The sequence below is a fragment of the Oncorhynchus mykiss genome, chromosome 3 (assembly GCF_013265735.2).
Source record: "Oncorhynchus mykiss isolate Arlee chromosome 3, USDA_OmykA_1.1, whole genome shotgun sequence".
NCBI lineage: Eukaryota > Metazoa > Chordata > Actinopteri > Salmoniformes > Salmonidae > Oncorhynchus > Oncorhynchus mykiss.
In genome coordinates, this window is record NC_048567.1 from 24424502 (window position 1) to 24441609 (window position 17108).

At 43.2% G+C, this 17108-nt stretch overlaps 1 protein-coding gene across 1 annotated transcript in view; it reads right to left on the reverse strand.

Moving 5' to 3' along the window:
• Window positions 1-17108, reverse strand: part of LOC110515020 — a 98282-nt gene that overhangs the window by 23798 nt on the left and 57376 nt on the right. The window lies entirely within an intron of this gene.

Here is a 17108-nt window from a genome sequence, read left to right on the forward strand (position 1 = left end):
ATGGACACCAATAATAAGAGGAGACGTGCTTGGGCCAAGAAACACGAGTAATGGACATTAGACTGGTGGAAATCTGTCCTTTTGTCTGATGAATCCAAATTTGAGATTTTTGGTTCCAACCGCCGTGTCTTTGTGAGATGCAGAGTAGGTGAACGGATTATCTCCCACACGAAGCATGGAGGAGTGATGGTGTGGGGGTGCTTGGCTGGGATTTATTATTTAGAATTCATGGCACACTTAACCAGCATGGCTACCACAGCATTCTGCAGCAATACGCCATCCCATCTGGTTTGCGCTTAGTGGGACTATCATTTGTTTTTCAACAGGACAATAACCCAAAACACACCTCCAGGCTGTGTAAGGGCTACTTGAACAAGGAGAGTGGAGTGCTGCATCAGATGACCTGGCCTCCACAATCACCTGACATCAACCCAATTGAGATAGTTTGGGATGAGTTGGACCACAGAGTGAACGAAAAGCAACAAGTGCTTAGTATATGTGGGAACTCCTTCAAGACGGTTGGAAAAGCATTAGTCATGAAATTGGTTGAGAGAATGCCAAGAGTGTACGAAGCTATCTTCAAGGCAAAGGGTGGCTACATTGAAGAATCTCATATGTAAACTATGTTTTGATTTAACACTTTTTAGATTCATGCGTATTGTTAGATATTACTGCACTGTTGGAGCAAGGAAAACAAGCGTTTCGCTACACCCGCAACAACATCTGCTAAATATGTCTATGCGACCAATACAATTTCATTTGATTGTGATTTGAGATCTCGACTTGCATTTTGAGTCAGAAAGTGACCTTGGTTGGTGAAAACTGGTCTAGAGAGTCTGCTAAAAGACGACAGAATATATTAGAATCCCAAAGCTCACAGCAACCGTCCTGTAGAGTCTTCTCCCTGAACCCTTAGGTCCTGAGGAGATAGATACACAGTGATGTGAGAACACACATGCATACACGCACACGTGTACAAGAGGGTGGGGGTGTGACATAATCAGCTACAAGAGGATTGTTTCTCACAGCGGTTTTAGTGGGAATTAATGTATCGATATGACATGTGAAAAGCACATCATTATATTAAAGGGGAAATCTGCTATTGCGACATATTTTTTAAAACGTTTTAATATACAGCACCCATCGATTCGTGAAGCTTGAGCTTATGAGCTTAGTTCAACTGTCGTATCAGAACCCAAAATATGCAAATGTTTTACTCTATTGTTCGTAAACAGTGTAATTGTAAACAAAAGCTTTATAGCCTCAAAACATGGGGCTCTATTCCCATGTCATCGCGGAAGTTCAGCATTACAGCGTGATTGAAATTTAAAGGCAATGTTTTCATATTAGCGGAGACGGTTAACTCTGCATATGTCGGCTCAATCGGAAAATATCTTACAATTCTTACCGTGCAATCTGTAACGCTTCAGCAATACAGATTGAATAGAGCCCATGTTTTAAAATGTAATTTTAATCTTATGAATGGTCAGTCTTTGCACCCAGAGTCCAGCCCCATTCCTCAGCTTTTAACCAAATCAGTGTTGGGGTGTCTGCTTTCTTTGTTTGAATAGCAGATTACCCCTTTAATATCTCTGAATACAGTTAAAACATACATTTATTTGCACATGAAAATGTAGGGTAAAATCTTTTATTATGATATTTATTTTACTGGGACTTGCTATGAATTCGTATTGTTCTGTGTTTTTGTGTCATGCGTTTGTGTAAGTACTTGTCAGTGTCTTTGTCAGTGTGTGTGTGATAGTTCTTAACTGACCGATGGCGTCTCAGTCTTCACTCTCCTTGTTGGTCTGTTCTCGTTTTCTTCAACAACATTTTTAAATTCAAGAACCTGTTGGGTGACATAGTCATCCATCTTAACTAACTGTATGATTACCTTTCTAACTGACTTGTAATGGTAATATCTACTGTATGATTCTTCACTGACAAGTCGTTGGTCTGATGTGCGTCTCCAAGTGACACCTCTTTGTTCTCTGTCTGTGGTTTTAAGCCAATCACCTTCAAGCGGGAAGTTGGTAGATCTGACAGAAAAATCTAAATAGAGCGATATAACATAATAGCTGGATGACAACAAATAGTGAGGAGTGAAGCCTTTCACTTTGCCTGGCCTGTTTGTGGCTTCCTCAGCCTCCAAACAGAGATCACGTTATGGCTTGCACTCTATACAGATGGACATACAGGGGCCTTTAAAAAAAATCTATGCTGTGTGTGACATCAGTGTAAGGAATTATTCGGAGTTGCGTGTAGGAAATCTATGTCTACATCTTTCTCAGAGGTTTAATAGTGGTAATTTACATGCGTGTGGGTGCGTGCGTATCTTAAGTCATTTCCTGTATGTCTGTATGTCAGTACACTATTGAGCCAACCCTACGAGATAGAAGTGGGGTTGCTGCAATGTTGAAATACTTTTGGGGGGTCAAAACGTATCAGAGAATATGGCTACACCACTTGTTTATTCAAGATGGTGTCCAATACTTTATTCAGTCTATCAATTATACAATAATGAATTTGTTCAGATGTTTTGTACACAGAAAAGTCTCACAATATCTGTGTATCAGATCAACTAAAAACCACTGTTTAAATATTTCATCAAATAATTACAAATGTAAGGCAGCAATAGAGGAGATGGAGTATGGCAGTATGGAGGAATGGAGAACTGTGGAGGAGGAACCTCAAAGACGAAAAATAACAAATGCAAAGAGGACAGACAGACAGACAGTAGGGGACAGGTTGTATGATGAGTTCATATATCTAAAAAATAACAGAATATGTAACAAGATTGATGAGGACTTTAATGGTTGCCTAAGATCGTTGGAGTGGCAAAGAGGTTTAGGAGCTTGTGGTCAGAGCTCCAATGTTCAGTTCATTTCATAGACAAATAAGATGGCGTAGCAGTGCAGACGTGGTTTGTTGTCCTCTCGTTTACTTTTTGTATTTTTCATATTTTTTGTATATATTCCAATTTATTTTTCAATCTCTTTTTCCATTTTTAAATTAAATATACATTCCGGTAACCCGCCTCACTCAATGTGACACAGATCCGCTATATTTTTTAAACCTTATAGCCAAAACTTTCATCAGAAGCTAGCCAGCTAATTAGCTACTAGCTATTTAGTCATTGTTAGTCACTGCTAGCGGCCTTTACCCTCTGCTCAGGCACCAGCTGTTTTTTTAGCCTGGATAATACCTGTTTCTGTATGATATGTTGGATAAAGGAATAAAGACGGACACCAATGTCAAGTTCAATAGCCTTGTTCAAGCATTGTACAAATCCCTACACGTGGAGTCCGGGGAACAGTCCGGCTAGTCGAATACCTATCAACTAGACTCATCTAACATCATCCTTTTCAATAGAAAGTGCAATCATAAAGGCATAACATGATGTGAATTGAAAAAGCATGACATTTTCTTTTTACTTCAGTTGTCATCTTCCTTTTAATTTAATTTAAAAAAAATGTTTTTTAAATTAACAGAGGACAAGTTAACAGAATCCCCTCCTCTCGAACGGGACAAAGGGAACTTTAAAAGTTCATTCTGACCCCCCTAGCACATACACAGGACACACAACACAACTGAATTAACTTTTGCCCCCTCAACATTATCGATCACCACTTAGCTGACAGTTCTAATTAACAGAAAACTTAGGAATGCACTCACTGCCTTATCTAAAACACCCCAGAGCTAAGTTTCGTCGGTTCAACCATAGGTTAACTACCTTATCTGTTTACTTAATCCACAAACCATTCCTTTCTTCCTAATTGGAATGGTGTTCATTAACTTTAATTACTCCTTGTCCGTGTCACACAATCCCTTCTTATGAACTCATATTGTTAATCAGATATAATAATACAGAGTATAAGTTTACTTAATTACAGTTCCATTTAAAATGAGGATATTGTTTATTAATTTATTCATAACATTTCTAAAAGAAAACCAGTCAACATCCTCTCCTCTCAGGCTCTACATGCGAATGCCTGGGACTGATGCAGTTCACTGTACCAAATGACCTGAACATTGTGGATCATGTACAGTATGAACCCCGGTCCAAAGAACAACTACTCAACAGATATGACGATGTATTCAACATGCCCTTTGAATCAGTGCCTGGGGAGGTACACTTTGAAGTGGACGAGAGCATCACTCCAGTCCAGTGTGCTCCTCGCAATGTTCCCATTGCAATGAAAGTGGCTGTGAAGGCCCAGCTGGACAAGTATGAGGCCGAAGGCCACGTGACATCTGTGACTGAACCAACTGACTGGATCAGCAATATGGACATAGTGAAAAAAACAGAGAAGCTGAGGGTCTGCATCGACCCAAAGCATCTGAAAGAAGCACTGAAACGATCCTACTACGTCATGCCGAGGATGTCCTCTATAAGCTTCCCAAGGCCAGGATTTTCACCTTGGTGGATGCCCGAGATGCATTCCTTCAATGCAAGCTGGATGAAGAAAGCAGCTTCATGAATACCTTCTGGACCCCCTGGAGTCGGAAACGCTGGCTCAAGCTCCCGTTTGGTGTCTCAGTGGCGCCTGAGGTATATCAACGCAAGCAGCACGAGTTACTGGCTGTGCTCAAGGGCATTGAACCCATCGGCGATGATGTCCTGATCGTAGCCTGTGGTGACACAGACGAAGAAGCAGAACGCGACCACGATGTGAAGCTCCTGGCACTGATGGAGCGCTGCCGATCAGTTAAGCTTCGCCTTGGCCTGAAGAAGCTGCAGTTCAAGGTGAAAGACGTCCACTTTCATGGCCACATTCTCTCGGCAAAAGGCCTGAAGCCGGACCCAGACGAGGTCTGAGCGATCCTCGACATGCCAAACCCATCTGATGCAAAAGGAGTACAGCATCTCATCGGTTTTGCAAACTATCTTGCAAAGTTCATGCCACACCTATCAGCAGTCTGTGAGCCTCTGCGCCGGTTGTTGGACAAAGACACACCATGGCACTGGCTACCCAAGCACGAGGCCGCAGTGCAGGAGATGAAATCTCTGGCTTCATCCATGCCAGTGTTGCGCTACTACGACGTCACGAAGCCTGTCACAATCCAGAGCGAGTCCAGCCAAAAGGGACTTGGATGCTGCCTTATGCAGGAAGGCCAGCCTGTTGCGTTTGCCTCGAGAGTGCTCACCCCCACCGAACAAAACTATGCACATATTGAGAAAGAGTGCCTCAGCATCATCTTCTCCTGCATGCACCTATATGGTCGAGAGCTAGTCACCGCTGAAACCGACCACAAACAACTCATTGCCATATTCAGTAAACCTCTCCTCAACGCGCACAAGAGGCTTCAAAGCATGCTCCTGACTCTGCAAAACTACAGCCTGAAGGTCATTTACAAGCCAGGACCAGAGATGTACATCAGCGACACACTGAGCAGGGCAACAGCACAATGTACAGGCAGAGGCACTGTCTATCAGCGGCAGGCCATCTGTTCGCTACAGCAGGAACAACAAGATGTTCAACAGATTAATCAGGCAGACTACTTAAACATCACAGATCACCGCCTAGCCCAGATCAGGCAACACACTGACAAGGACGTACACCTACAGTCAATGAAGTCCATGGCTCTCGCAGGTTGGCCATACCTGAAAGAGGAGACACCTTTCACAGTGAGAGAATACTGGACCTTTCGAGATGATATCAGCGTGCAAAATGGCGTCTTGTTCAGAGGTCAGAAGGTCATTATTTCCAAATCACTAGGTCCAGAGATGCTTACCCGCATACACTCCAGTCACGTTGGAGGTGACGCATGCTACCGCCAGGCTCGTGAAACATTATACTGGCCAAACATGCAAGCAGAAATTAAAGACTTTGTCAGCAACTGTACCACATGCAACGAGTACACTCATGAACAGCAAATGGAAACCATGATGTCACACGAACTGCCCACAAGGGCCTGGCAAATTGTCAGCATTGACTTGTTCAGCCACAGACAAAGGACAATCTTCTCATCGTTGATCACTACTCTGACTTTTGGGAAATTGAAATGCTCCCTGACTTGTCTGCAGAGACGGTCATAAAGCCATGCAAGGCGCAGTCTGCAAGGCAAGGTCAGCCTGACAAGGTAATCATGGACTATGGCCCACAATTCACTGCACAGTTCAAGCGTTTCGCCTCAGAATGGGAGTTTGACCACGTGACCTCCTCTCCAAGACACCCAAAAGCAAATGGCAAGGCAGAATCAGCTGTCAAGATTGCAAAAAACCTGTTAAGCAGGGCCTTACACGACAGCAACGACCCATGGAAAGCGATCTTACAGTGGAGGAACATACCCACCGAAAACATGGACAGCAGCCCAGCACAACCTTCTGTCCAGACGTCTGAAGACTACCATCCAGTCGTCTGAAGCTACTTGAGCCCTGCATCATGGTTGGCGTCACGGACAAACTGCGTCACAGAAAGCAACTCACTAAGTGCTTCTACGACCGGACTGCTCGAGACCTACCAGAGCTGGAGGTGGGTGAAACGATAAGGATGAAACCGCTGCCGGGAGACCACACAGGACTTTGGAGGCTGGGCACATTGCTGCAGAGAGTTGCACCACGTTCTTACCTGGTGGATGTTGGTGGCTCCCTCTATCATCGCAATCGGGTGGATCTGCGCGAAGCAGAGCAGACCAACCAGAACACGCCATACACTCACCTAGATGAGCTGGATCACAGTCCAGGCCTAAGGGCAAGGGGCGCAGAATTTAAACATGAGCCAACTGAAGGTGAGGCTTCTACCTCACCAAGCTCTCCAGCTCATGGCCCTAATCCTACCCCTGTCAGAGCCAATAATTACTCACGCGTGGGTCGGCTGTGCAAGCCACCGGACAGGCTTACTCTGTAAGCAAGAGACTGTTAATATACTGGATTGGAACCATGTTGTCCCTGTCCATGGTTTGTTTATCACTGTAGGTTGGTGCTTAGTTCAGCTCTTACTGCAGAAACCATACAGCATAAACCCATGGAACCTCTTGTATTCCATGGAGCTCTACTCCAGCATGAAGAGCTTTCCCTGTGATAGCATGTCAATTCCAACTGCCAATATGGAACAACCAAAGCTTCTGTTTGCCAGCCTGATCTCTTGAGGGAATCTGCGTTGTGGGAAAGGAGCCAAGGTTACTTTATTCATCTGGTTAAAAGTATTATCTGGATTTCTCCATAATGAATGAGAAAGGTTGTATGGTGACATGGAGCCAGTGCTACTCTGAAGACAGATGGCTCTATCAACAAACAGGTCAACAGGCTTCTCAATGGTTTTCCCCAAGACTCCCTCAGAACGATAGATTTTGCATTCTCCACAATATACAGCTGTCTCAAAGTAGTTAGGGATTAACATGTGAGGCTATTTACCATATATTGTGCATGACCATGTTAGATTTTCATACAAGATTATTTGCAATATGTGGTAAAATGTTAAACCTTACCAAACTAGAAAATAATTCAGATTTTTTTCCCCAAACTGCTTGATTTTTACTTTCACTTTCATAAAGGATTCAAAGATTCACATAATTCAACAGGACCACATGTAGCTGATGTAAGCCGTGGCAATATTGAATGTCAGAGTATTGATCCCTGTCTTGCATCTCCAAATCGCATGTTATTTTCCTACCAGCCACATTTACCTGTCTTCAGGAAGAGATCGCAGCCAATATAAATATTTCATGAACAAATGAGTGATTTGATGGAGGGCAGCGTCAGAGTGGCCCTGGAGGGTCTGGATCAATGGCAGAATGGCACTGCCTGGCTGTCTCTGCCAATCCCAGCCCAGGATAATGTTATTACCCATCAGTCCGAGTGGACCATCGACCAGCCCGCTGCGGCCTAAGGCACTGCATCTCAGTGCAAGAGGTGTCACTATAGTACCGGGTTCGAATCCAGGCTGTATCACTTCCGGCTGTGATTGGGAGTCTCATAGGGCAGTGCACAAATGGCCCAGTGTCGCTGGAGTAGGCAGGCATTGTAAATAAGAATTTGTTCTTAACTGACTTGCCTATAGTTAATAAATAGTATTGTGAGTGTTCTACTATACTAGGAGTAGTTGTATAATATGGGACACTATGAAATAGTGTGTGGAATGTCAGTAGAACACATCTTTATGGTGTTACGCCATAGAGAAAGTGTGTCCAGTGAATGCAAAACATGTGTTTTTGCCATCTGTACTTCCTCAAACAGTTCCCTCATGTTGGGTAACACTTCCAGTCTCCCCTCATGCCCTCAGTTCTCTAACCTCAAGGCCCCATGAAGTTTGTGTTAGCAGTATAGACTAGACTTCCCCCAGACAAATTCCTCTCCTCATAGGGGTTCATCAAATCAAATCAGATTTTATTGGTCGCATTACATGGTTAGCGGTTGTTACTGTGAGTGTAGCTAAATGCTTGTGCTTCTCGTTCCAACAGTAGAGCAATATCTAACATGTAATCTAACAACAACTACCTAATACACACAAATCTAAGTAAAGGAATGGAATAAGAATATATACATATTAATATATGGATGAGCAATAACAGAGCGGCATAGGTAAGATGCAATATATGGTATAAAATACAGTATATACAGTACATATGAGATGAGTAATGCAAAATATGTAAACATTATTAAAGTGACTAGTGATCCATTTATTAAAATGGCAAATTATTTCAAGTCTGTATGTAGTTAGCAGCCTCTCTGTGTTAGTGATGGCTGTTGAACAGTCTGATGGCATTGAGATAGAAGCTGTTTTTCAGACTCTCAGTCCCAGCTTTGATGCACCTGTACTGACCTCGCCTTCTGGATGGTTGCAGGGTGAACAGGCAATGGCTTTGGTGGTTGTTGTCCATGATGATCTTTTTGGCCTTCCTGTGACATCAGGTGCTGTAGGTTTCCTGCAGGGCAGGTAGTTTGCCCTCAGTGATGCGTTGTGCAGATCTCACCACCCTCTGGATAACCTTGCTGCTGTGGGAGCAAGGTTATGTGCATCTGCTGTGTGGGAGCTGCTGTGGGAGCAAGGTTATGTGCATTTGTTAAAGTTTGTGAGGGTTTTAGGTGACAAGTCAAATTTCTTCAGCCTCCTGAGGTTGAAGAGGCGCTGTTGTGCCTTCTTCACCACATGTCTGTGTGGGTGGACCATTTCAGTTTGTCCATGATGTGTACACCAAGGAACTTAAAACTTGACATCTTCTCAACTGCTGTCCCGTCGATGTGGATGGGGGTGTGCCCTCTGCTGTTTCCTGAAGTCTCCTTTGTTTTGTTGTTGTTGAGTGAGAGGGTGTTTTGCTGACACCACACTCTGAGTGCCCTCATTTCCTCCCTGTAGGGAGATTTCTCACTCACTCTCACTCACTCACTCAATCAAATAACATTTTATTGGTCACATGCACATATATATCAGATGTTATTGCGTGCGGGTGTAGCGAAATACTTGTGTTCCTAGCTCCAACAGTGCAGTAATATCTAACAATTCACAACAATAAACACAATCTAACAAGTTTCTCTCTAGGAGATAAGAGCCAGCAGTTCTTGTTTGCTCTCCTCCCCCACAATGACCCAGTCTTTATGACCACAGAGAACAGCGACTACTAAGAGAGATGTCTAAGAAAATCTAAGAACTCTAGAACAGTCTGAACAACGCCACCATAAAAGATTTTCACTCTGTATTTGTATTTTTTTATGGATCCTCATTAACTGCTGCCAAGGCAAAAATGAAGGCAGTTATACAATTTGAAAAACCTCATAATACATCCACAAAATATTGCACATAACATAAAGTGTGTGCCCACAGGCCACTACTCTACAACCACATATAGTTGAAGTCGAAAGTTTACATACACCTTAGCCAAATACATTTAAACTCAGTTTTTCACAATCCCTGATATTTAACCCGAGTAAAGATTCCCTATCTTAGGACAGTTAGGATCACCACTTTATTTTAAGAATGTGAAATGTCAGAATAATAGTAGAGAGAATGATTTAGTTCAGCTTTTATTTCTTTCATCACATTCCCAGTGGGTCAGGAGTGTACATACACTCAATTAGTATTTGGTAGCATTGCCTCTAAATTGTTTCACTTGGGTCAAATGTTTTGGGTAGCTTTCCACAAGCTTCCCATAATAAGTTGGGTGTATTTTGACCCATTCCTCCTGACAGAGCTTGTGTAACTGAGTCAGGTTTGTAGGCCTCTTTGCTCGCACTCGCTTTTTCAGTTCTGCCCAGACATGTTCTATAGGATTGAGGTCAGGGCTTTGTGATGGCCACTCCAATACCTTGACGTTGATATCCTTAAGCCATTTTGTCACAACTTTGGGAGTATGCTTGGGGTCATTGTCCATTTGGAAGATCCATTTGTGACCAAGCTTTAACTTCCTGACTGATGTCTTGAGATGTTGCTTCAATATATCCACTTATTTTTCCACACCATCCACTTATCTATTTTGTGAAGTGCACCAGTCCCTTCTGCAGCAAAGCACCCCCACAACATGATGCTGCCACCCCCGTGCTTCACTGTTGGGATGGTGTTCTTCGGTTTGCAAGGCTCCCCCTTTATCCTCCAAACATAACGATGATCATTATGGCCAAACAGTTCCATTTTTGTTTCATCAGACCAGAGGACATATCTCTAAAAAGTCCGATCTTTGTCCGCTTGTGCAGTTGCAAACTGTAGTCTGGCTTTTTTTATGGCGGTTTTGGAGCAGTGGCTTCTTCCTTGCTGAGCGGACTTTCAGGTTATGTCGATTTTGGACTCGTTTCACTGTGGATATAGATGCTCTAGGAAACAGGTACAAAGTATCTTCACAAGGTCCTTTGCTGTTGTTCTGGGATTGATTTGCACTTTTTGCATTTTTATTTTATTTCACCAGGTAGGCTAGTTGAGAATAAGTTCTCATTTGCAACTGCGACCTGGCCAAGATAAAGCATAGCAGTGTGAACAGACAACACAGAGTTACACATGGAGTAAACAATTAACAAGTCAATAACACAGCAGAAAAAAAAGAGAGTCTATATACAATGTGTGCAAAAGGCATGAGGAGGTAGGCAAATAATTACAATTTTGCAGATTAACACTGGAGTGATAAATGATCAGATGGTCATGTACAGGTAGAGATATTGGTGTGCAAAAGAGCATAAAAGTAAATAAATAAAAACAGTATGGGGATGAGGTAGGTAAAAATGGGTGGGCTATTTACCAATAGACTATGTACAGCTGCAGCGATCAGTTAGCTGCTCAGATAGCAGATGTTTGAAGTTGGTGAGGGAGATAAAAGTCTCCAACTTCAGCGATTTTTGCAATTCGTTCCAGTCACAGGCAGCAGAGAACTGGAACGAAAGGCGGCCAAATGAGGTGTTGGCTTTAGGGATGATCAGTGAGATACACCTGCTGGAGCGCGTGCTACGGGTGGGTGTTGCCATCGTGACCAGTGAACTGAGATAAGGCGGAGCAACACCTAGCATGGACTTGTAGATGACCTGGAGCCAGTGGGTCTGGCGACGAATATGTAGCGAGGACCAGCCGACTAGAGCATACAGTTCGCAGTGGTGGGTGGTATAAGGTGCTTTAGTGACAAAACGGATGGCACTGTGATAAACTGCATCCAGTTTGCTGAGTAGAGTGTTGGAAGCAATTTTGTAGATGACATCACCGAAGTCGAGGATTGGTAGGATAGTCAGTTTTACTAGGGTAAGTTTGGCGGCGTGAGTGAAGGAGGCTTTGTTGCGGAATAGAAAGCCGACTCTAGATTTGATTTTCGATTGAAGATGTTTGATATGAGTCTGGAAGGAGAGTTTACAGTCTAGCCAGACACCTAGGTACTTATAGATGTCCACATATTCAAGGTCGGAACCATCCAGGGTGGTGATGCTAGTCAGGCGTGCGGGTGCAGACAGCGAACGGTTGAAAAGTATGCATTTGGTTTTACTAGCGTTTAGGAGCAGTTGGAGACCACGGAAGGAGTGTTGTATGGCATTGGCATCAAAGCACGTTCATCTCTAGGTGACAGAACGTGTCTACATTCTGAGCGGTATGATGGCTGTGTGGTCCCATTGTGTTTGGAAATTGCTCCCAAGGATGAACCAGACTTGTGGAGGTCTACAATTTTTTTCTGAAGTCTTGGCTGATTTCTTTTGATTTTCCCACGATGTCAAGCAAAGATGCGCTGAGTTTGAAGGTTGGCCTTGAAATAAATCGACAGGTACACCTCCAATTGACTCAAATTATGTCAATTAGCCTATCAGAAACTTATAAAACCATGACATAATTTTCTGGAATTTTCCAAGCTGTTTAAAGGCACAGTCTACTTTGTGTATGTAAACTTCTGACCCACTGGAATCGTGATACAGGGAATTATAACTCTAGCGATAGAGTGACCATCGGGCTATTGGTCACCTCTGACCAAGGCCCTTCTCCCCTGAATGCACAGTTTTAGCCAGGCGGCCAGCTCTAGGAAGAGTCTTGGTGGATCCAAACTTCTTCCATTTAAGAATGATGGAGGCCACTATGTTCTTGGGAACCTTCAATGCTGCAGACATTTTTTGTTACCCTTCCCAGATTTCACACAATCCTGTCTCGGAGCTCTATGGACAATTCCTTCAACCTCATGGCTTGGTTTTTACTCTGACATGCACTGTCAACTGTGGGACCTTACATAGACAGGTGTGTTTCTTTCCAAATCATGTCCAATCAATTGGATTTACCACAAGTGGACTCCAATCAAGTTGTAGAAACATGTCAAGAATGGTCAATCGAAACAGGATGCAGGAGCTCGATTTCGAGTCTTGTAGCAAAGGGTCTGAATACTTATGTAAATAAGGTATTTATGTTTTTTTTTTTTATACATTTGCTAAAAATTCTAAAAACATATTTTTGCTTTGTCATTATGTGTCGATTGATGAGGATATTCATTTATTGAATCCATTTTAGAACAAGGCTGTAACGTAACAAAATGTGGAAAAAGTCAAGGGGTCTGAATATTTTCTGAATGCGCTGTCTCATCAATATTTAGGCCTATATAGCATTTGCGATGTATTGTTTCAATTCAACCACGGGTTCAACAAAAAATGTCAATAAGCTACATTCTGTATATTATCCAAATGTCCACTTTGAAATTATTTGGTGTGCCGAGTGGGACCTGTACACATTTTTTTAATGAGAATGTTTCAATTATAGGTTGAAGTTGAAATTGTTGAAGTGTACTACTCTGTCTTCAGCTGCAAGGATAGCTTCTCTGTCCTGTAGATGTTTCTAGGTCACAGAGAAAACATGTAATATGATGACAGATGACTTAAATGCAGGCGATTCAACACCACTCAGCTGATTTGAGGCAGTCGAGGGAGATGGAACAGAATGAATTGACGTCCTCTGCTGGATGAGGGAGGTCACACAGGAAATGAAATGACGTCCTCTGCTGGATGAGGGAGGTCACACAGGAAATGAAATGACGTCCTCTGCTGGATGAGGGAGGTCACACAGGAAATTAAAAGACGTCCTCTGCTGGATGAGGGAGGTCCCACAGGAAATTAAAAGACGTCCTCTGCTGGATGAGGGAGGTCACACAGGAAATGAAATGACGTCCTCTGCTGGATGAGGGAGGTCACACAGGAAATGAAATGACGTCCTCTGCTGGATGAGGGAGGTCACACAGGAAATTAAAAGACGTCCTCTGCTGGATGAGGGAGGTCACACAGGAAATTAAATGACGTCCTCTGCTGGATGAGGGAGGCCCCACAGGAAATGAAAGGACGTCCTCTGCTGGATGAACACATCAACCAGGCTGAGCACGTCAATGTTACTGACCAGCGCCTTGTACAAATCAGAAAGCACACAGACAGGGACGAGCACCTCCAGGTCTGTGATTCTAACTGGAAGAAACAGGAAGAAACAGCTCTAGTCACCATAGAATGTTTGCCAGTCAAAGAGGAGCCCGGTATTCCAAATGGAGCAATATTCAAGGGTCAGAGAGTTGTTATTCCCCGGTCCCTGCTCCCTGAGATGTTGGCACGTATCCACTCAAGTCACATTGGAGGTGAGGCCTGTTACAGACAAGCAAGCGACACAACGTATTGGCCAGGAATGCAGAGTGAAATAAAATACTATGTAAATAAATGCACAATCTGCAATGAATATGCCATTGAGCAACAAAGAGAGATGATGATGTCCCACGAGCTACCAATGCGCCCCTGACAGATAGAAAGTCTAGATCTCTTCTAGCACAGTGGCAAAGACCTTCTTCTGTTAGTCGATCATTACTCAGACTTCTGGGAGACTGACCTCCTCCCCGACCTCTCACAGAGACAACAATCAAACGCAGCAAGGCTCAGTTTGCCTGCTATGTCCAGCCAGATAGGGTAATTCTGCATTGAGTTCAGGAAATTTGCTGCAGAATGGGAATTTAAGCACTTCACTGCATTGCCACAACACCAGAAAAGCAGCCAACAGTCTCATGGAGCCCTGTGTGGTGACAGATGTACTGGAGAAGCTTTGTCACAGAAAACAGGTGTCCAAGTTCATCTATGACAAATCAGCAAAGGATTTACCTGAGCTCAGGGTAGGTGAAGCGGTGTGGATGAAGCCACAACCAGCGGACCGGATGGGCCTCTAGAGACTTGGATCTTGTGTGCAGAAAGTTGCACCACTCTCTTACTTGGTCGAATTGAATGTATTACTGTACCGGACGGAACCCCAGCAAGTCACGTGGGGCCTGAGACACTGGGTGAAGAGCCAGGGTATCACAGGACGCCTGCTCCCTTGTCCATCAATAGTCCCCAGACAGTCAGGTGACACGCCAGTGCGTGATCCCACAGTCCTCACAGAAAAGCCTCCTTGTCTTTTCACGCTGCAGGCAGCTGTCCCAGCCACCTAAAAGTCTTAATCTGTAGGTTTCCTATTTTGCATTGCTGACAGAGGTTTTTAAAAATAAAGTGAAGAGACTAAAATGTGTTGTTTATTTTTTCTATCTGAAAAAAACCTCAACTGTTCATGTTGGATATTATTGCTAGGTTTGTTTTGTTGGTGAATTGACATCTCCTGTCCTATTTTATAAAAGGGAAGATGTTATGGGTGTAAGATGGCACGTTAATGCCATCTGTTGGTAATTGTTCATTGCTGCAACACTAGTGTTTTTTACCAGTGTGCTTGATATACCCAGATGTATTACAATGTGCTGAACAAGACTGGTTGCTCGCATCAATGACTCCTCATTTAACATCCAAACAAATGCTGGCAATGAACTATTTGATAATGATTAACGTCACTAACAAATACACATTTTCACTCTCCCTTTCCCTCTTTGTCATGTGTTATGTACAGCTGACAAACCATCCATAAATGCTGTGCTCTAACTGAACTTTGACCCATCTGAGTCATAACCCACTGGGCACACACTGGTTGAATCCACGTTGTTTCCACGTCATTTCAACAAAATTATGTTGAACTAATGTGGAATAGACGTTAAATTGACATCAGTGTCCAGTGGGAAGCCACTGATCTGTATGCACACAGCCGCCCTGGTGGTGAGGGATGCTTGTCTGTGTCCCCGTCACAGAGACAGGCCCAAACCATCAGTCACTCCCATGGATCCATACAAACTCAGACTAGATCAGAGGAAACAGATAAAGGTTCAGAGGCTGGGATAGGTCAGCTTACTGATTGCAGACAAATTCACCCCAGAGGTCATCCTTGCCTCTACAAACCAAGTGAAACTTTATGCAAATTAAAAACGTAATTACTCTGACTGTCGTGAATCTTGTTCAAGCATATGTTTTTACTCCCTAATTTCAGGATTGCCTTTTACTGTAAGTTTCAGCAGAGCCGCTCATACATTAAAATGTCTCTGATGCAAGTGTAGCAGTGTGATGTTGTTCCCCTAGATTATGCACCGAGTTGCACACAAGGACCAATTCAAATAGGCCAGGTCAAGAGGGGATGTTAATAATTTGATCATAATAAGAATTCAGTGTATTTTTTAAAATATATATAATTACAGCTGCATAGCTAATGTTTTTCTTTGGTGTATGTTACGAATCCCTTTTGGCCCGACAGTCTAGGGGGATGGTAATGAGACCCGTAACATAACTCATGCAAATTATAATAGTGACAAAGTAAAAAAGTGTGAACGAAATAACCAGGACAACTGAAATCTACCGTCAAACTCGGGGTTTATTGGAAAACACACGGTAATAGGGGGGAGCAGGAAAAGGGGCTGAGCTGGACCCAAGGAAAGAAACAATAAGTATTCAAAAACACCCCTAAGCTAGACTAGCCTACTTTAACAACAGCTAACTAACTAACCAAAAATACAGTGGGTGGTCCGCCCACTGAAAAAAAAACAATACTCACAGGGGATGACAAAGTGCTATGGAGGTGCTCAAACAAAAGATAGGTTAATACACAAAGAGAGAGTGAAACACAGAGACCTACAGACATGGCATTTACAGAGCGATTGAGCTCTAGCGCAAACAACTGATGGGGTTTTTAAACCAAGGGAAAGGAACTGTGATAGGGTAGGAAACAGGAGGAGGTGTGTCTTCTGATTGATGATTGGATTGGTGACTGATTGGGGAGTGATGATTTTCACCTGTGAGGGGAGAAGGAGAGAAAACACAGGACACACACACACACACAGGATACACACAGGATAATGGTATCCGTAACAGTGTACAAACACTTTTCAATATCAATATTGTACATACATGTGATTGTAAAAGTTTTGTATATTTTGGTTTGGTTCATCGCGGGTTATCTGTATTTCCGTACCCCCTTATTGTTCTCTTTTGCCTGACCTCCGGCTAGCAAGGTGCCTGAGAGCTAGGACTGCGCCAAGGGTTAACATAATGTGTGTTGTCTCTTCGTGTGCAGGGCAATTAAAAATAATTCAACTAGCAGACCTTCAGTTGTGGCAGCGTCCTAATTAAAAGTACACAACGCAGAACGAACCATGAAAAAACATGCAGGTAGGAGCAATGTTAGAAAATGTGGACAACAGCTACATTCCAATAATCTGTTTAATTGTAACCAGATTATACTGTCAATTGTGTCTCAAATTATATTCTGAGGTCTATTTGATTGATGAGTTGCTCACAACCCAGTGAGGCTGTGTAGCTCTCTTTAGAAGCTGGCCTCATCAGTATTTGAGTG